Raw genomic sequence first — 26,591 nt, 5'->3', positions numbered from 1 at the left:
GATGGATTTTTTTTCCCTTTCTAACCAGAAACTAAATGTTGCTGGAGGTAGGGACCAATCACTTCATAAATGTCCAATCATAGTGTATATATAATTCAAATCACTAACTGCCCTCCTGGTATGTACAAGAATCAAAAAACTAAAAAGACCAAGTATTTTCACACACTGGCTCAGTGGTAGAGTCACAGGATTCTCCTGTGACTTTGGGGAAATGGTAGCAGGAGGAAGAAAAGATTGGCCAAGAAGTAAAAACATAGATTATAGGACATTTGACTAGAAGTAATGCCATAACCAACAGGTCCAACTCTATCTGTTGTTAGATGCCAAAATGGACCCCAGAGAGGGAAAGTGACTTGTCCAAGGTGGCACAGCCAGAGCTGGGAGTAGAATTACATCCTCATGCTTCTGGTTCATAGAACATAACACATTGCTTCACTTCTGCAAAACTGGAGATTCGATCGAGGTAACCAAGAAAATAATTCCTCTTTTAACTACAGCCTCTGCCTCCACCTCAAAAAATACTAACTGACTTATTTAAGGCAGAATAGGAGTGTTTCCATCAAATAATAATAAACGATTCATTTGAGCTACATAGACAAGTCCAAAAGAATTACTTGGGCATTATTCATCCTTGCTAATGAACCACCCTATGGAAAACAGGGACAATCAACGGTCTACCCGAGGCCAGAAGCCTGGTCTTGCTCAAGTTCAGATCTTCCCCGTTCAAGAACACCGGGTATCAGCTCTAAATAGTAAACAGCGTATACAGTTTCAGATTCCATGAAGTACAGCTTTAAATAGATTTGGTTTGGAAGTGGGACAGGGAACACACCACAGTCAGTGGCTCAACGTTGAAAGCCGAGACAGACAATGATCACACTCATTAAGTGGGTACCTGTTGACACATGTACTGTCAAGTCTAATTATTTATTTAAACTGTTATTCTTTCTTCTTTACTGCCACTGATACCAGTTATTACCACAAGAGTATTTTAAATTTCTGTAGCCTGCGTTCAGAATATTTACTTCTCTGTCTTCCAAAGGTGATTTGAGTTTTTAATCCTTCTTGCCCCATGAAATACACTAAGGAAGGAAGGAAGGAAGGAAGGAAGGAAGGAAGGAAGGAAGGAAGGAAGGAAGGAAGGAAGGAAGGAAGGAAGGAAAGGAAAGAAAGAAGGAAAGAAAGGGCAATTCTCAAGGGCAATTTTTCATGACCTTTCAAATCTTGGTTAAACTCCAGTATATAGTTTTAAGATGGGTATCAGTGGCAAAGAGGACACAGTTAACCACTGTTCAAAATTTATTCTAATGATATTTAACAACTGGCATTTGGAGGAAAGCTAATATAATGACTGCAGTTTCTAAATGAACATATAGATCTCTGCCTCACAGAGCTACCCAAACCTACGATATCACACGTCTACAGTACATACTTTTTGATATGTTTATCTATGAAAATATATGAATACACAGGAAAGGAGTTTTTCCAGGACATTTTATGGACTGGAGAGGGACCAAAAGATGAGTTGGAGCCATTCCTGTATCTGTGGCTACCGTCTTGTTTTTAATAGACTTGTCTTCTGTAGGAATGAGAATAAAATTTAAACAACACAAGGGGCTGCTCTGATCTAATGATACGGGCATTTTACAGTCCATGTGTCCCTTCACCTACCTTGTTTGCACATGACCTGTTCTTATTCGATGTGTGTGGTGAGTATCAGCCTTGACGATCGTATGTAATGTGAAAATTTCCACTCATATTATAAATTGCTAACTCCTACAAATAATGGGGCAGGAGCAGCAAACCTAAATTCTTTCAAAGGTCTGTGTAAGTAAAATCATGTTGAAGATTATGGAAATAACATACCAAAGGGATAATATAAATATTCAGCCGAACAAATGTTTAAAGTCCTTTAAATGCTGGTATCAAATCTTCCACAGAGCTGCTATTCTATAAGGCCCGCAGTTAGGAACACTATACTGACCACTTCACCTCTTTTTGGCTATGACTTCTAGAAGATTATACAGAGCAGAGCAGAGCTAGCTGGGAAGTACAGATAACAGCTGGTTATCTGAAGAAGAAAACTCACATTTTGCAAATTTTACAACTATTATACTTTTTTTTTTAAACTAGTCTCTGTTTTCTTGACAAACTCATGAAGAATAAATTCTTCTGCCAAAGGCTTATTCCTTTATACTGGTTCCCCAGGAGCATGGTGTGCAGATGCTATGGGTCCTGGGGTTCAAAAGACTCTAGCTGCTTTTCTGTATTCTTAAAAGCTGTGTGTTGTTGTAGCCTTAGATTGTGTCTTTTTAAGATGTTTTTCTGGGCGGTTAAGAGACAGCAACCGACCTGACTAGTAAAGTTTGGCCCCTTCAGAGCCAGGTAACTCTGGCAGTACAGTGTGGTAAAAAATGCACTCAATCAAAGGCCAGGACACTGGAGAGAAAGCCCCCTGCCACATACTAGCCAGGGACACAAGACAGCAACAGACAAGAACATCCTAGGACATGGTGTATTATGAAAACTTAAATATTAGTTAGGTCTGAATCTTTGGTGTCGCCAGATGTTTGTGCTTTTGGTATGAAACCTTAAAAAGCTAGGAATTGAAAGGGAAATTAAATCAAGAAGACATAAAAGGGGGGACATTCACTGTTGTGGCCATTTTTCAGGTTTTGGTGCTCATGAAACAGCTTTGTATTTCTTCCGTTGGGAGTAGAGTTAGCCTTCAGCATTATTGGCTAAGATGCCTATTTGCACTTCATAAATGTGTTTATGCCAAGCCTCTCTTACCTTGGAGAGCAAGCTCTTGGAACGGTAGTGGACACGAGGTTCAGCAGACTGCAATGCTAGCCTGTAAATGAAACAGGTAAAAGTTACTCTTCGATTCTAAGCTTTGTTTATTCATCGATCATCATAAACTCATTTATCTGCATAGCAGTTTCTTGTTTTGCAGAACACTTCCATATCCATTATCTCATTTCACCCCATGACAACCTGGTGAAGAAAGAGATTATGCTTCTCACTTCATAGGTGAGGAAACAGAAGCTCACAGAGGGGTAAGGAGGATCAAAAGGGAACTAACTTCTCTCTCCTGATTAACTTCACAAACGTCCTGGGAAACGGGTATAATTGCCTTCATTTTAGAGATGTGAGAACTGAAGTTCAGACAAGGTAGGTAATGTGCCCAAGACTGCACAGTGCAGCACATGGCCAGGTGCAAGTTCGGACTCTCTGGGCTCCTCCTGTTCGTCCAGGGGCCTTTCCTTTATACCTCAGTCTCTCCTAGGATACGAGGTTGAGAAAACACAAGGATGAACAGCTCATGGACTTGATCTACTAGACTGAATGGAGGAGGGAATAATGGAATAAAACCAGCTATATGATGGACATGAGGGAGTAGGAAAAACACACGGGATTTAGAGCCAGTCAGACTTGTCTTCCTTAGGCAAGTTACTTAAACTCCGAGTGTCAATTTCCTTATACGTTAAGAGGCTTATAATATCCACTTCATAGTCAAACTTCAATTAACTTTTCTGGGAAGATTTTCCTCCATTATTTCACATCTATAGGTACAGACGGGATGGTATACAAAATGGTAACAATCTTCCTATGAGCCCACGCTTATATGATCAAAGAATGACACTCTAAGCACACAAAGCTAGAGGATATCTCTGGGTTGGGTATCTCCTTGATTCGTGCCCCGAGTTTTAAAATATCACACTGTTTATCTACGTTAATCTTAAATGGCCTCACCTAACAGCAGCACAAAGAACTTTGGTTCCAAGTGTCAAAGCCTCAAAATTTAAGAATTATATGACCCCACAACCCCAAAGAGCAAAAGAAACTGTTTTAGATGAAAGAGCTGCAGGTGTACCGCAGGGCACTCTAAAGTTTGTGCCTGGATCGTGCCTTAGGTTCAGAGAGACAGAGCTTCCAACAGGCCTGCAAGAACAAAGGGGTTTGTTTTAACATACAGATAGGTTTATTGAGAAGTAAAAGACCTCTGGGAAGCTTTATTAATATATCCCGTCTTCATACAGAACTGAAATCAGATTATGCATACGGCGTGGTTGATAGAATACTCTGCAAGAAGTTCTTTTCATATGCCACAAACATCAAAACATTAATCCTCTTTTGACATTATACTTTACAGTTTGAAAAATATCTCATGACCATTTCATCTCAAATCATCCTTGACATAACCCCAATGAAACCTTATTACCCCAATTTCACCAATCAGGAAACTAAACTTCAAAGATCACATGGTTAATATGGAGCAGATAAAAGTTTAACCCTGTACCCCGACCCCCAAACAAGCAAGGCCCCTTCTACTGCAGGAGATGCTCTAGTTAGAGGAAAAGGTGAAATGAGGATATACCCTACAGAAGTCCATTGTCAAGGCCCCAAAGCACATTTAGTACTGAGTCCTGCTTCACTGTTAAGTGAAAGCAGAGAGACTTCACATCTGTGGTCTAACCAGAAGGTGACACATTACTAAGCTGAGGGGTGCTCGAGGCAGGGTTACCATGAACACTTTCTCAGCTCTCCCCAGTGAAGTTTCAGAGCTGCAGCCTCCTTGGGCAAGCTATCGAAACGCAAGCCACAGAAAACAGAAGGCGGTACACTGAATTTTCGTGAAGGGGTCTGCATCAGTTAAGTTTCATCTCACGCTGTAGGAAAGCTGCAAAGTTCCAGCTAAGAAGCTCACCGGCCTCTTCTCACATGGTGGAGTGGCACAGGTCCTTAGTAACTTGACTATTTCCCAGTGCAACGGAGGTCTCTACTAGACCCAGAAAGACGTCTGGGACGACTGGCAAATCCCACTCTAAAGTCTCGGTAATGAAGCCAGTTATCTTTGGCTGCCTCCATGTATTTTATGACTGCTGACCCAGAACCTGGCAGGTCTGCATCCTTTATCCAATCACCCATCCTTTCCCAAGAAGAATGTTCTCATCTTCAGAAACAATTTCAACCAAAAATAAAGAAAACTGCATGTTCAAAGTCTAACTCACAAAATTTCAACCTATTAATTAGAATCTTTGCAAAAGCAAGACTCATTAGACCTAGCTGGGACTAGTACAAAATAATTGATAATTTCTACTATATGGGGCGGGGGGTTGGAAAGACAAATGAAGCCAAGAAGAAAAAGAGAGAGAAAGAATGGAAAGAAAGATGATGGGGAATAAGGAAAAAAGAAGAAAGGAATGGACGGACATGGGAAATGAAGAGAGCAGAGAGACCTGTTTCAATAGGTTTTTCACAAACCACGGTAACCTTTGATTTGACCACTGCACCCCAGGACAATTTTTAAGCAACATAATTCTAGGATGATGATCCTAACATTATGAACAAAAATCCCAGCCAACTGGCATGAGACTCACTAAGACCAACGTACAGATGTCCCTTAATGCTTGCCACTTTACAAGTGCTGCTGCGCAAAGGAGCAGCTGACAGAGCCCTGTAGAAACTTCCAAACTCTTCAGTCCTGTGGCCCCAGATGTTCTTTCTGAATAAGGGGGTGTTATCCTGAAAAGAACACTGGAATGGGGATTGAGAACCTAGGCTCTGGCTTTAGCACAATTCCCAAATCTTTTACATTAGAAGTTGTACGAAATATACATTTTTCTGTTTCTCTTTTCGTGGGTCAACATGGTTATTCCTAAACCACCATGAAAAGGCCAAGAATTATTTTGTCTAGCTTCTGTGTAATTTTGTCAAGTTTTATGGATCGATAAAGGTGATGGTGAGAGGATCACTTATAAATTGAATAATGTCTTAATCTTAAACATGATTATTAAGTAGTCTGACCCCAAAAGTAATTGAAATGTGAGATTAGGCCAAAGGCATTAAGTGACAAACATGGAACGGCCCTCACTCCCATCATCAAATACAGTGTGAAGAACATTTTTAAATGCATGCTCACCTGATACCCAAGACACTTATCAAGAATACAACATACCCCATGGCTTATGAACTATTTGGTTGTCTCATTAAAGTAATGTTTGCCAGTATTTAATTGCTTCCCTCCCTGATTTTAATTTCCTCACCTGTCAGCATCTATCAAAGACACTGAGATATTCTGACATCCTGGCTGATTGTGTTGAAATTAATCAGATTTTTAAGAAGTAAATTGCTTTGGCCTAAAGGTAATGCTCAACTTCTTCATGTGATATTTATAAGGGTTCTATCAATGGAACTTATAATCTAGAAATTAAATCAGAGGCTTTAGGAATCCTAAGCAGAAATCTTAAGTAGCTCACAAATTTCCAGCACTGGACTTCAGAAGATCAGTACTTAAAAAAAAAAAAAATCAATCAATAAATGTTTATTGAATATATAGCACTTGCCAGCAGTCCCTACTGGGTAAACAGAAGAAAGTAAGGCATGAAGCCACCTCAGAAAGTTTGCAGAAACAAGAAAAATAAATTAAGCTGAACTTAGCTTAACAAAATAGCTGACAATCTGGTCACTCGAAAGGTACACTTTGTATTTACAACTGTGATACATTGCATATATTATGCTTCCACATGGACTAGTGATTTTACTCTTCACCTCAATCCAATGAGGCGAAAGTGGTATTATTGTTGGTAATAGTAGCAATATTCCCATTTGACAAGGGACAAAGCTGAGGCACAGACTGGAACAGGGACTTTTCTCTGATACCTGGTTATGGGCAGAGCTGGTCTTGTGATCTAAATAAAATCAGACAACACAGCAGTTATCACTTAGGAATAAAGAGAGAAAAAATTCTTTGCAAATCCTCAATACATAATTATTCAGTGCTAATTCTTGTGCTAATATCTATCAGTAACAGTGCTTAAGACATTCGCTTAGGAAACCCACAGGCAGTAAGCTGTTCTACAAGAGGTGAATGAATGATGGATAGAGGAAGACTTTGTAATGTGTCCTACCATCACGGGATTATTTTTATGTGTTTGTGTTATTGGTCCTACTTTGGAAAATAGAAATACGCACTCATACAGCACTTAGGTCCCAAAAGTTGGTTCTAAGGCCCCTAAACAGAAAACAGGGAGATGTTGCACGGATGCAATTCTGGGGAGTGGGGGCAGGGGAGTCAAGGGTAATGCATGGTACTTAGAGGCTGGCTCTATAACCAGACATAACTAAACCTTAGTATGGGTCTTATCTTTCCAGTGGACTCTGAGCTCCTTCTCAGCAATTAAACATCTCCTCTGCTGTGAAGCGTTTCGTGACCCAAAAAGATTGGGTGAAGAGGCCTTTCTGAAGATGGTCACAATGCCTAGTTCCACATCTAGATCACTAAAACTACTGCAACTGTTTTGTAACTTTTACTTGATTGGGTGTCTTGAAGAGAGAAACCTCGTCTAACTCAGGTTTTTTATTTCAAACCCCAAATCCAGAATCTGGTCCTTAGAAGGTTCTCAAGAAAATGTATATGGAATGGCTGCATGAACAAATGATAACAGTGTTCCCTGTCACTCCTGTAGCACTTAGCTCAATACATGCCAGGTAAGAAACACTTGGTAAATAGGTTAACCGAAATGAATTCATCAGTTCATTTAAAAAAACATATTGTTCAATTAAATGATTCTAAAATCTATTAAGTGAGTGGTGCGGTAACCTGCAATGGCCCAGCCATCATTAACCCACTAGAGGGGTGAAGAAGTGTCTTCCACAAAAAGGATTAAAAAGGCTGAACATATGAATAGAAATGTAGGCAGGAGCTGAGAAAATTCACATAGAGAAAAACCACACGCTAAGTGATATAAAATTAAAAAAAACAAAGGGGGAAACAAATCTAGGGGTAATGTGAATTTTTTAAGATTATAGGTATAAATAAAATCCAAATAGGAGAAAATGGAGAAAGAAAGAGAAAGGAGGAAGGAGAAATTCTTGAAATAATAAATTCTAAAAACCAAGTCATGTGTTGGGGCAAAAAAAAAAGGATCAAAGGCGAAAAAGTTGACCAAGTTAAAAGTAATATTTTTTAAGCATGCTATGCTTCTGTAACTGAGCTAAGCACTTCACATACTTTAATCCTTAAAAAATATTCTCGGAAATCACTACATATCCATTTTGCATCTGAGTAAATGAATGCTTAGAAAGAGTAAGTAACCTGATCAAGTTCACACAGTTATACTAGAATTCATATCCCAACTTGGAGGCCCCCAAACTCAGACTGCTTTCATTACAGTAACAGAGAAAAGAAGTGGGGCTGAAAGAGGCATTTTGAGTGGGAGGGCAGGATGGAAATCTAGAAAGTGCTGTGAAAATAGGGAGGCATAAAAAATATGAGCATCCAAACCTTCTTAGGTCCTAGGATGTAGGTAGCGAGAAAAAAGACTGAAGGAGGAAAGAAGGTGGATGGGGAAATTAAAGCTATCTTCAGCTATCTGAGGGTGTGACCTATGTCAGTCATATTATGCTTTTGAAAAATCTGCAACTTAGAACTACTAGGGTCGAAATGTTGGAAAATCCAGTTTCAGAGCAATGCAAAGGAGGACATTCAACATGAAGCTGTCCAGCAGGAGAACAAATTGCCTCACAAAGAATTGGACGTGTTCAAGCAGAGGCTGAGTGGCCATCTGCCAGGAAAGGCATGCGTGACATCCCGGCAGTGGGAGGGAGTCGGCATTAGAAGATGGGCCAGTGCAGCTCTGTGCTTCAGAGATTTAGCTGTCCAGGATTGAGAGATAAGCAACAGCTCAGATCACTAGATAAAAATCTGAAGAATGTCCTTTGAAGAAGAGACCTCTGGATAAAAATAACATCCATTCAACACATCCATGGAGCTCCTCTGAGGCACCAAGCACAGGACAGTCCCCATGCTCCAGACGTTCCAACAAGGAGGCAGAAAACACACTGTGAAGAGTTAGAACTGTTGCTAGGCAATTTTCAAGCCTAATAAATGCCTAGGAAAAACCATAAGTAGAAGTCTAAAAAAGAAAGAAAAAGACTAAATGGTTTGCAGATCAGGAAACATCAGTTCTGTGGAAAGAAGAAGAAGTTACCGAAGGCCTAGCTTTAGGGAAGAGCTGATTCACAGGCGTGATCAAAGGCCAAATCTGATCACACTTTTAGGTAACAAAAACAGTCATGGGAGAAGAATCAGAGGTTAGAAAACAAAGTTTAACTGACAAAGCTCACAAGTGAGGAAAAGTGATCAAAAGTTGGATGAGAAATAGGAAAAAATGACATTTTGCAAAAGAACCATCCAACTTACTCGAAAATGAGAGAACAATACATTTGAGAGTCTGCAAATCTACTTTCACGGTTTGCCAGATTTACTCATTTTCATACAGTGCAACCTCTTTCAACCCTCAGTCTCCTGAAAAGCTACTCTACAACAGGAAGGAGGTATTAAAGAGAAAAATGCAATAACTGGGTCTGGTTCTACTGCCTCTCTCAGCATCCTTCATTACAATTTCACAATTTGACCAATTTTTATTGGAGAAAACAGATCACATAAAATATTAACATAAGAAAAAACAAAATAGAAAGTAATTTTTATTGGACAACCTCCCCTTTGCAGAGATGGAGAAAAAGAGAGAGAGGGAGAGAGAGTGACAGAGAGAAGCTTTCATAGAGAATTGAAGGTTGAGGGTAATTGGCCAATGAGATGACTTGCAGTGATATGAAAGATAATGCTTGTGTGAACAATTTACTTTCCTGTGATTTTTTTAACTAATCTAGGTGAAGGAGGAAGTGGCTGCTTGAGCCCAAACTCAATGATTCTTTTTTCCCCACAAAGCTGGAATTCTAAACCAGAAAATGAATAAGCAGTCAACTGCTCCTTAACATCTCTCCATCTTGGCAAAGACAAAGCATGTTCTGTTTCAAGAGACAGCAATGGCTACTACTGAAATATTGAAAAGCAGAAGAGAGAGCAATGGTGCAGTGATGAGTGCAGAGTAGGGAAAATGCACAAAGGGTTTAATATGCAAAAAATATAGAAATCTTCTTAAATATGTTCAATAAATCTATATTGGCATCACCATATTAACCAAAAAAATCAGAAACATCTACCTTGAAATTTCTGAAACTGAAACAGGAAATCAAAAGAAAAATAAAACGAGGAATGCACTAACAACTGAGTTCTTGTCCCTGTTCCACCACTACCTAGGGGAGTAGCGGTGGGGGAGTTGTCTTGTGTAGGTCTCTTCCAGCTCTCCTCTCCTATCAAATGCATGGACTGGGTTAGATCAGTGGCTCTCAATGTGTGATGCACAAACTCGGAGTGGGTCCTCTAGACCTTTACAGGGGACTGCAAGTTCATCATACTAAGATGTTACGAACCTTTTTCACTGTATGGACATTTACATCAATGGTGCAAAAGTAGTAAGTGAATAAAAATGTCTGGAGTTTTAATATGAATCAAGGAAGTGGCATCAAAATGTACTGAAAGTCATTGTACTTTTCATCACCAAGAACCCACAGTAAAGGGGGGGAGGGCTGAGGGGGGTTGTCCCATTTATGATTGTCCTTAATGCATTAAAAACATTCTTAATTTTATTCAATCTCAATTCTGATGTTTTTATATCTTTGTTGTAAGATTGATACCTTTTTTTAAATATCCTGTGTGAGATAACAGGAAGTATTCATGAAGAACTCCTGTTGAACCCCAAACTATAATGGTTGTCTCCAAGAAATGCACTTGTATGATTGTCTGAATTGAGAGCTGAACTAACGGTTCTTTGCATGAAACACCATTTTTTTTTTTCTTTTGAAGGAATGACTAACAAACTGTGCTCATTCAGACTTGGTCATGCCAGACATTTTCTCAAAACTAGGCTAAAAGAACCTACCATTCCAAGGAAAACAATTAACATACTTATTGTCAATGATAAAACTCAAGTGTTAAAGTGAAAATTAGGATTTTAAAAACCTTTCTCTACCACTGTACACTTGTAACTTTCTAATACTTAAAACATTCTCTTGATAAAATCAGTGATCATAGTAATGAATGTGATCTTTTTTTGAATGCTAAAGAATGAAACATGTCAACATTTGGAAGATATGCATAACTCCATGAACCAGTATCTTCCAAATGACCAACAAATCACGTTACATAATCATAGGTGAAGACCAATTCAAAGTAAAAATTAGACCAGTGGATTTTAATATAACAAATGATAAAAAAAAAGTAAAGTTTTATTGATCTGATTTCAGATTTGCCATTATAACTAAACTTTAAGAAACTACCACTTGTCAAGTTTTGGTGTAGTATCAAAGAATAAAATCCACAATTACCTCTTTTTTTCACTTCTTTTTCCCAAGCCTTTCTGTAAATCCTTTCTGGATTTTCTCCGTAAACTTTAATCAAAATACGTATCTCAACAAATTTAATGCACAGGTAAGAAGCCAGTTGCTATTTTCCTCACTAATTTTGTACTTGTTTGTTTTGGAAAATGTACTTATTTTCATACACATATCTTTCATTAAAATACCAGCTTTATTTTTGTTAAATTTCCAAGATAATGAATAGCATTAACTATCACTCACATAAATAAAAACTCAGTTTTAAGAGTGTAAATAGGTCCCGAGACTAAACCACTGGACTAGATGGGATTTATGTCTATTCCCATCCAGATTTGTGGTATCTTTCTTCGGTTCTAAACCTCTAAACCTCTAAAGAAGATACAGAGTAAATGAGCTACTTTTTCTACTTTCCTTCAGATCCTGCTACCAGTTTACCTGTATGTAGCTGCAATATTAGTGAGTATTTAGAAACACTGAAATATCTGTATGACTTCACCATGGAGCAGGCCATTCATTAGTCAACAAATATTCACTGTGTGCCTTCCGTGGAGCTGACACTGGTTAATATGGCACATGGATCAGAATCCAGACTCCTTTACTACTCAAGGCATGCTTTTGATTAAGATTAAAAAAAAAAAAACCCTCTCTAAACCTATTTCTTCAATGCAAAATGACAATGACAATAGGACCTACTCATGGTAGCTCCACTGAAATGATCCATCTAAGGGCTTAGTATACACTGCATCTGGTACATGGTAAAAACTAAGTAAATCTTACCAATTATTATTATAAAGAGGATGTCTCTTACCAAAACAGACTATTTGCCAAGTATGCATAAAGAAATAACAACAGTTTTAACTTACATATTACAGGGGCTTAAAATCAACCTGTTACTGAAGCATTCAGCTCCATGGAAACAGAAAAGCATAAGTATCCAGGAGCACTTGTTTCTCATCTCAAGAACAAAGAATCTGTCTTTCACCAGGAACCAGGAATGAAATCAGAGATGAAATAATGACCCAGCCACTGCATAAGTTCCCAAATGTTTTGTGGTCAAATGAGCCAGCAGTTCACACTCAGCATCATTCTCAGCACTGTGGTGACAGGACAAAGGACAAGAGGCAAACGAGGGTTCCAACCAAGTTCCTGACTAGACAAAAGAGACCTTTATTCTTCCTTTGTTTCAGCAAAAAGTCATGTTCATTTGATCTCTTTACTCCACTTCATTTGAAACCCAAAAGGAATGAGGTTGAGGAAAAATCAGGATGCTTATCAATCTGAGGTTAGACAAAAAGAAAAAAGATGCCCTGATATCACTAAAAATAGATTACAAGTAGGAGAGAGGAGGTCCTTGATAAATTTCTCTAAATAAAAAACATAATCTGGAGGAATACACATATGTACACTTCCCTATAATTTTTTTTAAATATATAAAGGAATTAATCATTAAATTTGTTATATTGATGAGGCCCAAATTTCATTTTTAAAGAAAAAAAAGATGCCTTTATTTCACTTTATTTCATCAACTCTAAGTATAACCACCTCTGATGTCAGTATCTTACTAGCCCGGTAAGTCTTTAACTGCTGATTTAATAGAATGATGTAAGTTATGCTTCCAGAATAATGTATAGAAACGATCATGCCCCCTTAACAGCACTTGGATCTTCAATCAGGAAATTCAATTTTAGCTGCAAAACTATGTTTTGGCAAAAGTGCAATTGAACTCAGTGTACTTGTCACATTTCTAAATATACTCCAGTCACCATGACAACAAGGGAGACTGATGGATCGCTTAAAAGAGTACGGTATATTTAATTGTCAGCATTTTAAACTGACTCAGAAAAATGCTGTGTGATAGGTCTACTCACCATGGTTACTGCCGACTGAGTCCATAATAATAAAAGGTTCGCATACGCACATCAACAACTTGCGCACAAAGAACGTACATGTCAGAAGGCCCTATATTTCCACCCAGGCCAAGCGCCAAACTTAAAGCTTTAGAAAGGACTTTTTTTCATTAAGGTGCCACGCAAGAACCTCTCTCCCAGATTTTCAGGATCTGTAGATGCACCCAAGGCCACTAGAACAAATCCTAAATCAGATTCCAATGCCTGCTCCGTCTCATAGACCAAAGATAGAGATCAACTTAAGGTTATTTTCTCCTAGAACATGTCTGGAATAGAGGATGAGAGAGGTTCTGTTCTTTTCTTGCATGTAGATTTGTTCCCAAATGATAATCTTCTGGGACCCATTCATTCCCTAAATAACCGTTTCCTAAGAGTCTCTCCTAAGTCAGGCAGTCTTCCACAGGCTGGGAATACAGTGGCAACAGACAAGGCTCCCACCTTTAGGGAGCTGACATCCTAAGACAAAAGGAAGACAGACACCAACATATAATCCTTTAAGAGAATGAAATAATCCAACCGATCCATTAGAGCGGACTATTAGCAGTGCCTGGCAGACAGTGAACACTCAGCAAACCTTCACCATTGTGATTATAACTAAGGTGTCTCTCACCAGAAGAGTTTGCAGTGTTCATAAGGAAAACAAGGCATCCTAACCCTGCTGTCGGAGAACCATAATGTGGAAAATAAAACAAGATACTGGAAGAAGCAATGGTGGGGGCTGGTACTACCTTAGCTATAGGTGAAGGAAGACCTCTCCAAAGGGATGACATTTGTACTGAGCCTTGAATGATGACACCACATCGGCATCAGAGGAAGGTCAGGTGGGAAGAAACTTGGCTTATATACTAGGAAGGTCAGTGTGTCTATAGTTTACTGAGTAAAGTGGTTACATGGTGGAGATAAAGGAAAAGACAGAGCCCACTTCACAGGGCCTTGCAGGCCACATAAAGGTCTTTCAAATGTTTCCAGATACCATGGAAGCCACTATATGGCAGTGGGTGTGATATGAAGATCTTTAGAAGATCTTTCCACATGGTGTGGAGAAAGGTCATGAGGGGAAATCACAGAAGTACCAAGACCACTGCAGAGACTCCGTTGTGACAGTCAAGGTTATAAATGGTGACTCGGATTGGGTCACTATTCTACTCCAGTGCTTTTCCATGGTCCATGCTTACCCTCTCAACCATCTCTTGCAAAGAGGGAGTGAGAACAATCAGATCAGGAAATATCCTGTAGGCAGAACAAATACACACTGGCAAGCATGTACTCAGAGCAAAGGTGGTAGCAAATGGAGTTGGACACTGGCCCTGCAGCAGGGTAGGGAACATGCCCCATGATTCAGCACATTTGGTGGGGCTGGAGATGCTGCAGATCTAGCAAACTGTGAGGCTTGATGGCAATGCTGCTGCTCAGGGAACCACATTTTAGAACCAGGGATCTGGGCGGTTCTGGAGGCAGGAAAACCAGTCAAGCAGGAGGCCATGACAGGCTGTCTAAGGGCGATAATAGGTGGATTAGAGAAAAGGGAAAAAATCTCAGAGATGTAGCCAAAAAGTTAACATCTAAGACTTGAGGCCAAATTATCCTTGAGTGCAAATAAAAAAGAAGATGGTGGAATGGATTCCAAGCTTTCTTTAATGACTTTGTTCACTCTATGGATTGTTCCTATCTTTCTAGTACAAAGCACTTCCACCACTAATATTTCCTGTGGCCACAAACTATCCCTATATAAGATAGGGCCAAGGAAAATGATTGCGGTGACAGATAATAAAAATAACAGTGACAACCACAACACCAGTCATTTACTGAGAACTCATTCTGTGCCAGGCACAATACAGCATGTGCTCCCTACAGGACAGACAGCAACCCTATTCCTACTTCACCGAAGGCCAATCTGAAACTCAGAAGACATGATGGAGCTCTCCCAGAATCTCTGCTTCAGCTAGATTCCAACACAGCAACAGACCCTATAATCACGACCTTCACCTTCATTCTGCCTATGAAGTTGAATCTAAAGGAGAATTAGATGTCCCCTTGGAGCATTCATCCCCAAAGTCAGGGTTTCCTTCTAGTCTGACTAAGCTTCAAGACTGCAAGTGGCAAAGCTTGACTCACGGACTCTAGAAGCACAGGAGTAAAGCTCCCACAGCCAGTGTGGCCACTGTGGGGCAGGACGGTGATTCATTTCATACCCTCGTGAAACAAACATGGATTGAATGTTTCTGTGATTACGCTTACACTCACATCTCTATACACCTACTCCAATGCTTTTCCATGGCCCCAGGCTCACCCTCTCAACTTTATTCTGCTTTTGCTTTGCAACTTCTTCTGCCCAGAGAGTAACAGGCTCTCTACACAAGATGTTTGGCGTGAGGGTGTGAGAAAGAGGCCCTCGTTTGTGAAGATGCAGTGCACGGTAGTAGATATTGACAAGGTATCAGCAGATAAGAAAGATGAGCTTAGACATTTCCCAGCCCAGGAAGTGGGTAAGAAATGAACCACAAGATCTTCCTTCTAGTCACCCACACTGTGCTTTCCCAGGATGATTCACAGGTATGGCTCCACAGACCTGACAAGGGGGACCATCTTCAGGAAGATGAAAGGATGTTTTTATGCCTGCTCTCTTTTTTTTAATTTGTTCCTTCTTGAGTAATAACTATTAATTGTGCAATGCGGGCAGTACAGAGATGAGTCTACCGGGAAGCCAGCACAAATCCATCAAGTGCTTTTAGTCCGAGCTTTTTAGAAGCAATTGCTTACCACAATTTTCCCTGCTCTTTTTCTCACAGCGAGAATTAAAGTGGATTTTACCACACGATCACCCGATGCCCTCCTCCCCCACCTCCAAATGAAGACAGAAGATGGCCACTGGTCTATCACCAACAACATCACAATTCATTTAGTGTTCATAACGTCTAAGGACTAGTCCCTAGAATAGGTACCCCACCTTCATTAACAGCTGACAATCCTGTGAAGCAGGGACCCATGAAGAGATTCATGCTCAGAGATGATATGCTACTTGTCTCAAGTCTGACGACTAGAAAACAGCAAAGCTAGGAAGTAAACACAGCTCTTCTGACTCCAAAGCCAATGCTCTTTCCACTCATCATAGACGCCCTGTGCACAAGAGATTCCAAGAGAATCCATGACTTTCCATTGTGTTCAGGAGAAGAATCAAAGCTTCAAATATTTCTTAGAAATAAGGCTGTGTATACTAAAAAAAACTTCTTCCAAGAGGACTTTATTAGGAATAGTGAGCAACAAAGCCATCATAGATGCCAAAAGTCTTGCCTCTGGCCAAGACAACATGCCCTTCACTATGTCTGGACTCAGGGATGAAGCAGAGGCTGCACCATGCTTGATGTAAAAATCAAAAATTGCAGAGGCTCCTGAATTTTCCAGCATAGGGCTCAGGCCAAATAACACCACCACACGCAGCCTGCTCTCTCACCCGGCCCGAGGGCTGGTACTGAAGAAGGAAGACTCAAGGGAATGAATGGAATGGCAGAGTAGGGGACAGTAAGTCATGCGTTCACAGAGGCTCTGGCTCAGTTCGAAGTAGAATAAAATTAAAAAACCAAATGAAAAGTTAATATAGTCCAAGCTTAAACCCATCTTTCATTATTATTCCCAGATCCTCCACAGGATAGGCAGATGATGAAAAGGATCAAACAGGAGGAGAAATAAGGATAATCCAGTCTTCAGGCCTTTAGACATTATATCTGAACAAGGTGAGGATTAATTTGTACAAGCAGCATCTTTTTCTGTCTCCCCTCACCCAGAGGGGTGGTGAGGTTAAGCATTTTGAAAAGATTCTTTATCATAAGCAGAGCTGACAGGGACACCTGATGAGAATGGTAATTAAATCAAGAAGTAAATAAACATTTGCATCAATGGCTGACTTAAGAAAAAGGGTTGCCTTGTAAAGGTGGATATTTCTCTCTTCCAACCATAAATATAGGGTAGCTTCATAGGGTTTTCACTTCTTTAAAAGTTATTTTGCTTCCCAACAAATGCCAGTTAACCACCTTCTGTGTGTTAGTTAGTGTGTGGTTTGAGGGGAAAGGATGGTAGAAAGAGAAAGGACACAATCCCTATTTTCAAAGAGCTCAAAGTCTGGTACCTAAGGCCAAGCACAAAATGTTGTGATTTTTTTAAGTCAGCAAGTTATGTTCTCAATTATGAAAATACCAAATGTCAGATTCTTCTCCAGTCCAAGCAATAATGTAAAATGAGCCAATTCTTCTGAATCAGACTTTTTTAATGAAAATTATGACTGCTGAAGCTTTTCCCTTTAATGCCAACATTATTAGAACTCAGAGGAGAACACAAGGTCAATTCACTCTGCTCCACACTCTTCCCAGGTTCTAACCACTGTCCAATGGACATACAATGTGAGCCACATAGGCAATTTTAAATTTTCTAGTCACCACATTTTAAAAGAATAATAGAAAGAAATTTACTTTACAGATAGATACAAAATTTTATCCTTTCAGCATGTGGCATTAGCCACATTTCAAGTGTTCAGTGGCCACATGGCTAGTGGCTACCACATTGACCAGCCCATCTCCAACCGCTCCTCAACCTTTACCCCCTAGGAACTGAAAAGAGTGAAACAGTGTGTTGGAGAAAGGAGACAAGTTCTACAATAGTTATCAAGGTACTTAAACTCTCACGGGCAGATCTAACCAAACCAATATTGCAAAATATTTCTCTCAACTCTATAACTCAAGACCAAGAGACTGCTGAACATTGTGATGGCAAATGTCAGAGAGAGAAAATGCTCCATCTCATATGTGAGGATGAGGAAAACCAAACAGGTCCAAGGGTTCCTACCAGCAAAACAGCAACTTAGCCACTCTACCTACTGGGATAGGGGTGTCATCACATAGAGGAACTGAGAGTCTACCCTCCAATTTTTTGTGGCTTGAATAAAGGTTTGTTTTCTGATTCTTCAATCGGTACTTTTCTTCCCAACCCCACTGTGCATCCTCTGAGAATAAAACAGGGTAGGCGAAAATTCAGGAAATGGGTAATGCATCCATGTATGAAGCTACCAAGAAAAAGAAGAAACTCTTCCCCTTTTCATACCTTCTGGTTTTGGTCCATGGATATGGAAGATTCTGTTCCCTTTATCAAATTATAAAGCGATCTCCATCACTTCTTCCTCCAGGATGGGAAGGGGGACAATAATGGCTAGCATCCATTAAGCCATACTAATTAAGGTGAAGGGGCATCTTCAGAAGTCTGGCAGAGCCTGTCTCTCACTCTTTTTTGCTTTCCCTAGTGTTCTCCTTTCTGGTGAAGATTTGGTTTCTGAGGTAGGCCCCAATCCTCATGCTGTTCACCAGGTAAGAATACACAAAGCTGGCACTGTGGTTCAACTCTCCCCATCAGGCAAGCCCCAGGGTTAGGACTAGAGGCAGTCGTAGCAAGCCCCAACAAGGGCCTCGGGGCCGAACCACATTTTCTAATTGAGTTTTGGGAGACACTTGCTTTGGGAGTCTTGGCCTTCCATTAGAATGAAGCTGGTAGTTTGAAGACTAGTCAGTGATGGCCACCACTAATATGCCAAGGAATCAGAGTGTTAACAGCCCAGGCAAACAGTCTTTAGTTAAAACATGGTAAGACAAAACTGATCCGCATCAATGTTGGCATCCCAGGAATGGGTCATGTTAATATCAGGTACTCCTGATACAAAGCCATGAGAGGGGCTTCACCTCGATGGAGGTTCTCCCCAAATCCACAACCCCGTCTAACTATGAGAAAACATCAGGTAAATTCATGGAGAGACAGTCTACAAAATAACTGCCCAATACACATTAAAAGTGCCAAGGTCTTGAAAAACTAGGAAGGATTGAGAAACAGTTACAGACAGGAGACTAAGAAGAGATGATGACCAAATGCAGAGGAGTACCCGAATTGGATTGTGGAGCAGACATAAAGCAGTAGTGGAAAAGTGGGGAAATTCAAGGAACTGCTGTAGGTTAATTAATCGTGTGGACCAATTCTACCTTCTTAGCTGTGATAAATGTACTCCGGTAACGTGAGATATTGACATTAGCAGAAGCCGGGTGGGTGAAGTGCATAAAGGAACTCTCTCCACTATTTTTGTGAGTTGCCAACAGCAACAAGTAAACATTACTGGGGATGAACACCCTCAGGCTGCTTCCAGCCCAACCAAACCTCAATCAGGAAAAGAGCTGACAACACTGAACTACAAGAAAAGACATTACATAAAGTGACCTTTTGCATTTTGGTGTTCTTATAATAAATTAAAAAACATTTCCAATGCATTTTATTAGTTAAAAGGTTCACTGGAAGCTAGAAATCAGCTGAATTAAAAAGACTTCTTTAAAATTATAAATAAATAAATAAAGGAATAGAATGTGAAAGGCCAACTTTGCCAAAAAAAAAAAAAAAAACACTAGAAATTGAAAAATTCACAGTTTTGCTAATTGTTGAAATTTTTTTGTTTTATATTGGACTGGCATTATACAGAGAATCATCTTCCTAAATCACGTTTGAAAGTTTCAAAGATTGTATTGGCTCTGTTTTTACTGCAAAAGAGTCTGTCTCTATCTGTGCTAAGAAGAAAAAAAGCTTAGCCAACACAGTCACAGGGTTTTCAGATATTCCGTGTGTCCAGACTTTTTTGTCCCCATCCCAAGTGTCTGTGAAACTATGTAACCTAGCCTGGGAAAAATCTTTTTCAAGGAAACAGGATACTTTTTTTTTTTAATTTTTCTTTCAAAAGTCAGTTTTGTTTTCAGCTCAGTTGACCTGATTCACCAAAACAACAAAAATCAAAAGAATAAGAGAAACTAAATTCTACCATCTTCCGAGATAGGTAAGTAAGTACGTAGGTAGGTAGGTAGGTAGGTGGGTGTGTGGGTGGCTGGTTGGATGGATAAATGGATGGATGGATGGATGGACAGATAAACAATAATAAAAGCTAAAATTATTTGATAGGAATATAGATAGATAGATAGATAGATAGATAGATAGATAGATAGATAGATAGACAGATAACGAGAATAAAAGCTAAGATTATCTGAGCCCAGTATACAAGCTGAAGTCCCCTAGTAAAGGAAAAGGACTTTCAGAAACATTTGACTTCTTCCCAAAGCTTCAGCATTATCACAAAAATATCAACATACTCACTGAGAAATTTTTTTAGCCCTTGTTTTAGAAAAGTGTTTTCCCTTCAAAAAAGGTAGTGAACATTATAGAAAGCAAGTCATGGAGCCAACACTTTCTGGGTGTGGAAACAGTGACGCCAAAAGAGAAACAGAATTACCCAAATCAGCTCTTTCCTGTCAGAACCCCTCCTAAGCATTCCTTCAGATATTCACACCTTGAATTAAAATGCAAGGCCCAAAACAGTTTCTTTTTCAAAAGCAAGTATTGTGAACAAAAGTGCCACGCTAGCAGGAGGGTACAGAGACAAGCAGAGACGACAAGGCCATCACCAGACCCAGTGTCTTGGAATCGCTTCTACGCTCCGTGGGGGGCACAAGGAGGGCTTTCTTGGAGATGGTCTTCTCTGAGGATGCTGTGTTCCCTGCAGCCTCTCTATGTGTGTCTGCCAGTCCCTCCACACTCCAGACACACAGGGTCCAAAGCCACTGCAGGCATTTTTTCTAGTGACCTTTTGTCGCCTCTAGGTTGTTCCTCTGCCATCACACACCCTGACTCTAGCCTCCTATAATTTCATATCTAAGTTTTCTTTTTACTTCTCCATTGAGACTTCTAGTTCCTGAAATCCTCTCTTTTCTCCCTGTGCACCTCTCCTTCATGCCAGTAATTTTTCCTGGTTCAAGGCAGAGCCCATATACTACAAATTCCAGGCATTATTCAGGTCCTTTATCTGACCTAATCTTCACCAGTGTTGGATTCATACAACAATATGCTTCCCCAGCTTTCACACCTGTATCATTTGACTGTACTATACTACACATAAACTTAACAGACTGAATGATCAACTACGCGATAATAACTTCAGTAACAACCTTCTTGATTGACAGTGCAGCGCTAATAAAGCATTTCCTTACGTAGCAACGTCATCTCATTCCCACCATCCTAGTAAACAGGCACAAGAGAATTTAATAGAGGGAAATTCAACAAAGGGGAAGCAAAGTTGCAGAGATGGGAAGTAACCTCTACCAGGGGCTCAAAAGAAATTCCTGGCACTGCTGAAACTGGAATCCAAATCTTCTCATATGTGGCCCAGGGTGCTTTCCATTACCCTCACATCCAAGGTTCTAGGGTCCCCTGCACAGCAAATGACACACCAGGAATGTCAAGGTCAAATCTTTAACCTACATCAGAATTGGACCAGAATTTTTAGTTGACTTAGAAAGGGGTAAAAAATTTAAAAAAAAAAAAAAAAAAGAGAGAGAGAGAGAGAGAGAAAGAGAGAAAAGAGAAAAGAAAAAAAAGTTCTCCAACTGATTCTGGTAGCGACGATTAGCAGAAATATCTTGCAAAGAACGTGGGTGTCCTGGAAGACTCATCGTCGTCGTCATTATAATTTCTAATCATGCTGTGTGGGCAGGTGTCCGTGCGGCAGAAACACCACTGGCACCCAGATTAGCAGTTTCATCAGAAGACTAGAAACTAAGTCTGCAATTCTTGGACCTCAGAGTCTGAATCACAGCTTTCCCCTCCAGGATCAGCAAATAAGCAGTCTATGCCTTAGCAAGGATTGTTGGGCCTGCCAAACGGGGCGGGGGGGGGGGGGGGGTCATCAAATATCAGGTCCATCATAATGCACACACAGGAGCAAGGTACAGGAGGCTTCCAGGCAGCCTGGAAATACCACTAAATGCAGAGACAGAAGGCTGGAGTTGTAGTCGCACGTTATGCCTCTAATTCACTGAGTAACTTTGAATGAATCATTTGCCTTCTTTGCATTTTTGTTTTCATTCTCATCTGAAAATTGAGAGTTTTTGAACTTAAACTATTGGTTTTTGAATGAGACATGGGAGGAGGTCAGGAGGGAAGGCAGCCAGCAGTAGGGTTTTGGGCTTCCCCTGGCTCTATGCCCTCCCCACTGCTACAGCAGGTCTGTTTTTATCATTTCACATCCTGGATTTGAGCCTGTCTCCAAGATTTAGCTTGAACAAAAGGCCCAAGTCCACAAAAATCATGGGCATGACCTCTGCTAACTCATCAGCTCTAACATTCTGATTCTACTCAACTGCATTTTCTCTGGGCTGGTCTTTACAAAAATCTTTGTGAAATAAACTCGGGTTTATTTGATTTGGGGGAAACTATATTGGTTGACTTTAAAAATAACTCTGTGAATAACATACTCTGAAAATGTAACATAAAGCATTTCTAATATTTTCTTATGCCTCCACATTAGTAGATTCCGAGAGAGACTGTCCAAAGATGGCAGGGATGAACAGGAGCAACAGAAGGGAACTGGCCACAAATCCCACAATTATTTCACAGGGATTTATTCATTTCTACAAAAATATTTCTGAAGCATTTGCTAGGTGACATGCACTATGATAGGCTCAAAGCGAGTCAACAGACAAGGTTCCTGTCCTCACGAGGCTTACATTATAACTGGATCTGGCATTGAAAAAAACTGTGCATAGCCAAAGAACTAAATCCAAAACACAGCTTAACAAAATCTGTGGCAGACAGCTAGAGCAAGCCTTAAAGTAAAATGTGCACCTTATTTATATTAATTAAAAAACAGAAATAAAAATATATGAATTAAAAGTCAAGCTCAAACTATTAGGAAAACAGCAAAACAAACGTAGACAAAGCATAAGAAATGTATTTTTGGTGACTTGAAAGAGAAGATGAAGAAAAGTGAAATAAATAGAGAAAAGAAAGAATTGGTTTTTTTAAAATAAATAATAAACTTTTGCTAAACTAATCAGAAGAAGGGTGGCGGGGACGAGGGTGCACAAAACCACACAACTTTAAATAATGTGGAAATCACCATAAACACAGGGGAAATGAAAATAACTATAAGAAATTACTTAACTCCATGCAAATCAATTTGAAAGAGGTGACTTTCTTAAAATACAATTAACAAAAGTAACAACATAAAAAACATAAAAGAAAATTGGTCCAATTACTATATAACAAATGAAAAGTTGTTAAAAAGTACACACCTCCACCCCTCCAAAAAAGGCACCAGGTCAAGGCCATTTCACCAAGGAATTCTACTACATTTTTAAGGAATAAGTCATATAAATGATATAAATGTTATTTAAACTATTTTAAAAAGAAAGAAAAAGAAAACCCTCTAAATTATTTTAATGATGATTTAAGCATAACATTGATACTAGAATCTGACAATACAAATACATACACATAAACACAAACAGAATTTTCAAATCATCTCACTTATGAAAATCGATGCAAGAGTTGTTAATTACTGATCACCAGATTCCACCAACACTAAAAAATAAAATAAAATAATGCACAAACTATGACCACGTGGATATTGTTCCAGGAACACTAGCATGATTTCCTCTTTGAAAAATATGCTCATATATTACACCAAATCTATAGGACAAAAGGGAAAAATCTAAGATATTTTCATAGAAAAGAGAAAAGGAGACAATGTATGTTGTTTCCATAGTTTCCAAAGAGATATAGATAAACATTTAACAACCAGTCTCTGCTTAAAAAAAATAACAATAATAAAACACTCTCTGAATAAGGATGGATAGTTTTTAACACAATATATTTCTCAAAACAAAATCCAACATCACAATTGATAGGGAAAATTATAAGCATTCCTGTTAAAGACAGGAAAAAGAGGTCATTCATTTTAACATTATTATTTAATATCCACTCTTACGCAGGTAGTAGATAATACGATTAGAAGAAAGTTGTAAGAGTTATAAAAGTTAGAAAAAGGTAAATTATAGTTATTAGCAAATATGATTACTTAAGTAAAAACTTTGAAAAATTTTAATTATTCAAGCAATGAAAGAATTTAGTTAAGAGGCTAGGTAGAAAATAAACAAACCAAGAGGCCACACACAAATACACACACACACAATCCCAATTAGTTAGATGGTATAATACGAAATAATTTCATTAACTACAGCAAGCAGAAAATATCTAAGAAAATAAACCTATAAGAAATATGCATAGTCTACATGAAAAATTTAAGTGCTCTTGAGGACCTAAAAGAAGACTTCAACAAATGGGAAGGCATAGTGTTCTAAGAAAAAGAAATAACATCCTTACAATGCATAATGTATGATGTTAGTGAATACATTTAGAGCAGTCTCCATAAAAATGTCAACAGGACATTATTTTTAGAACTGGACAAGTTCATTCTAAAGTTCATGGAAAAATAAACAAGTGCTAGAAGACAAAAACTTGGGGGAAATGAAATTAATGGGAGTAAAGTAGCACCATCAGGCAACAAAAAATATTATACAGCTACAATAATTAAAAGCAGGATAATGATGCATGAAGTGACAGGTGAATGGCACACAAGGTACCCAGAATGAGGCAAATTCCTAAGTATTAAATATTTAAGTACTTAAGCATTAAGGAATTTAACATATAATAAAGGTGGCTTTTCAAATCAGTGTGGAGAAGATGGACTACTTAATAAATAGCTTTTGTACAGGTGGATCTAAAAAAATATCCAAATGGATCCCTACCTCACACCTTTCACCAAAATAGAATTTCAATGAAATCAGTGATGAGAGACAGAAACTGAGAGAGAAAGAGAGAGAGATGGAGCGGGAGATGGAAAAGAGACAGAGAGATCAGAAGAAATAACTAGAAGGAGAATTAGATTTTTTTAATTAATCAAAAAGGGAAGAAGGTATTTCTAAGTGTTATATAAAACCCAAAAACTATAAAACCAAAAGACTGAATTGACTATATATTTTTTAAATTTTGTTCCGCAGGTTAAAAGACAAACACAAAATGATGGTGTATTGCTCCACCTATCACAGCCTCGGGGTTCATTTTTTTAACTATCATGAATCAATAAGCAAAAATACAACAACCCAATAGAAAGGGAGGCAAAGGGCAATCCACAAAAAAGAAAACATAAATGGGGAGAGCCTGTTTAAAATGATGTCCAAAGTCACCAAACAACAGAAACACAAATGAAAACTACAAGAAACCAGATACAAGATACTGATACAGAAATGATCATCCAGACATATAATTGTATGAAAAAAGCAAGATGCCAAATAATGTGTCGGACGCTCCCCTTTGTGTAAATATTCTGTATACACTGGAAATAAAAAGGAATATAAATACATATAATGCTTGTTTATACCCAGTTTATTTTTAGAAGGGGACAAAAGGAAATGGTAACAGTGTTTGCCTCTTGGGAGGTAGGGTTGTGGGGATTAGGGAGATGAGACATTGAGAAAAGAAAGATTTATTTTTCATTATATGTCTTTCTGAAACTTTTTAATTTTGCACTATATTTTTTGTGTTGCTGACTCAAATTAATTTTAGTTTCCTTTAAAGAAAGTCTGACCAACAATGCATCAATGAGAACTTCAAATGCAGGGGAAGGAAGCCTGCTAGATGGTCTGGAAACTTCCAACTCTGCAACCAAATATGGCACATGGGAACGAGAATGACAAAGGTGTCACGGTTTGAAGCCTAATGCAGCTACTTAATAGCTTTGACTTTGGGGAAGTTTTTATTCTTGCAATACCTCAGTGTCTACAGCTGTGAAACAGAAAGCTAAAATTCACACCTCAGCAGAGCTGTGGTGAAAATTAAATAAGATAACATATATAAAGCACCTAGCTTAAGGTCTGGCAAGGAATATATGTTCAAAAACAGTTAGCTCCCGGTACTGTAAGGACTGTTCCTAAATGAATAACAACAACAACAATAATAATAACCAGAATAATTCAAGCGCTGTTTTGCTCAACCACGTACACTCAATCCAACACCCACCCCCACTCCCTGGCCTCGGCTTCCCTTTCCATCACCACAACATCCCAAGTCCCCATGAAACAAGAGCTGAATAAATAACCACCAATTTTAAATACCAGTCAGGACAATGACTGGAAACCATTTATCTCAACTCGCACATTTCGCTGAGACATGAGCAGAGGCCAGTTGTAGTTAAGTGACAGGCCCAAGGGATGAAAACTCAAGTCCATTGACCTCCATTCCAGACTTTTCACCACATGTCATGTGTCAGCAAAGAGCAGGCCTCTTTCCTTCGACTCCACTGGCCTCTTACTTTTAAAGGGTACCTTGTTTTAACTCCAGCGAGCTCCATCTTTCCTCTACAGCACTCAGAGCCCACCCCTCAGCACAGCACCCCTGGCCTCTCTTTCCTGGTGAATGTGGACAGTCCCAGTACACACAGTCGTCTGCTTCAGATGCCCCTGAACACGAGAGGACAAAATCACCCTTCTTGCTGTGGCATAAAAGGCCAACTTTGCCAGTCTTCCAGACGAGGGAGGA

The 26,591-nt window shown here is 39.2% G+C and overlaps 1 protein-coding gene across 6 annotated transcripts in view; it reads right to left on the bottom strand.

Annotated features, from left to right (window-relative positions):
- Window positions 1-26,591, bottom strand: part of LPP (LIM domain containing preferred translocation partner in lipoma) — a 629,315-nt gene that overhangs the window by 465,067 nt on the left and 137,657 nt on the right. For all 6 annotated transcript variants that reach the window (XM_072962688.1, XM_072962654.1, XM_072962664.1 and 3 more), the window contains one exon: window positions 2,794-2,854. The gene's annotated coding sequence lies outside the window, so the exon portion shown is untranslated. The remainder of the gene's footprint in view (window positions 1-2,793; window positions 2,855-26,591) is intronic.

This window comes from Vicugna pacos, chromosome 1, assembly GCF_048564905.1.
Source record: "Vicugna pacos chromosome 1, VicPac4, whole genome shotgun sequence".
Classification (NCBI taxonomy): domain Eukaryota; kingdom Metazoa; phylum Chordata; class Mammalia; order Artiodactyla; family Camelidae; genus Vicugna; species Vicugna pacos.
Note: the sequence above shows the minus strand (reverse complement) of the source record. Positions and strands in the feature narration are given on the sequence as shown.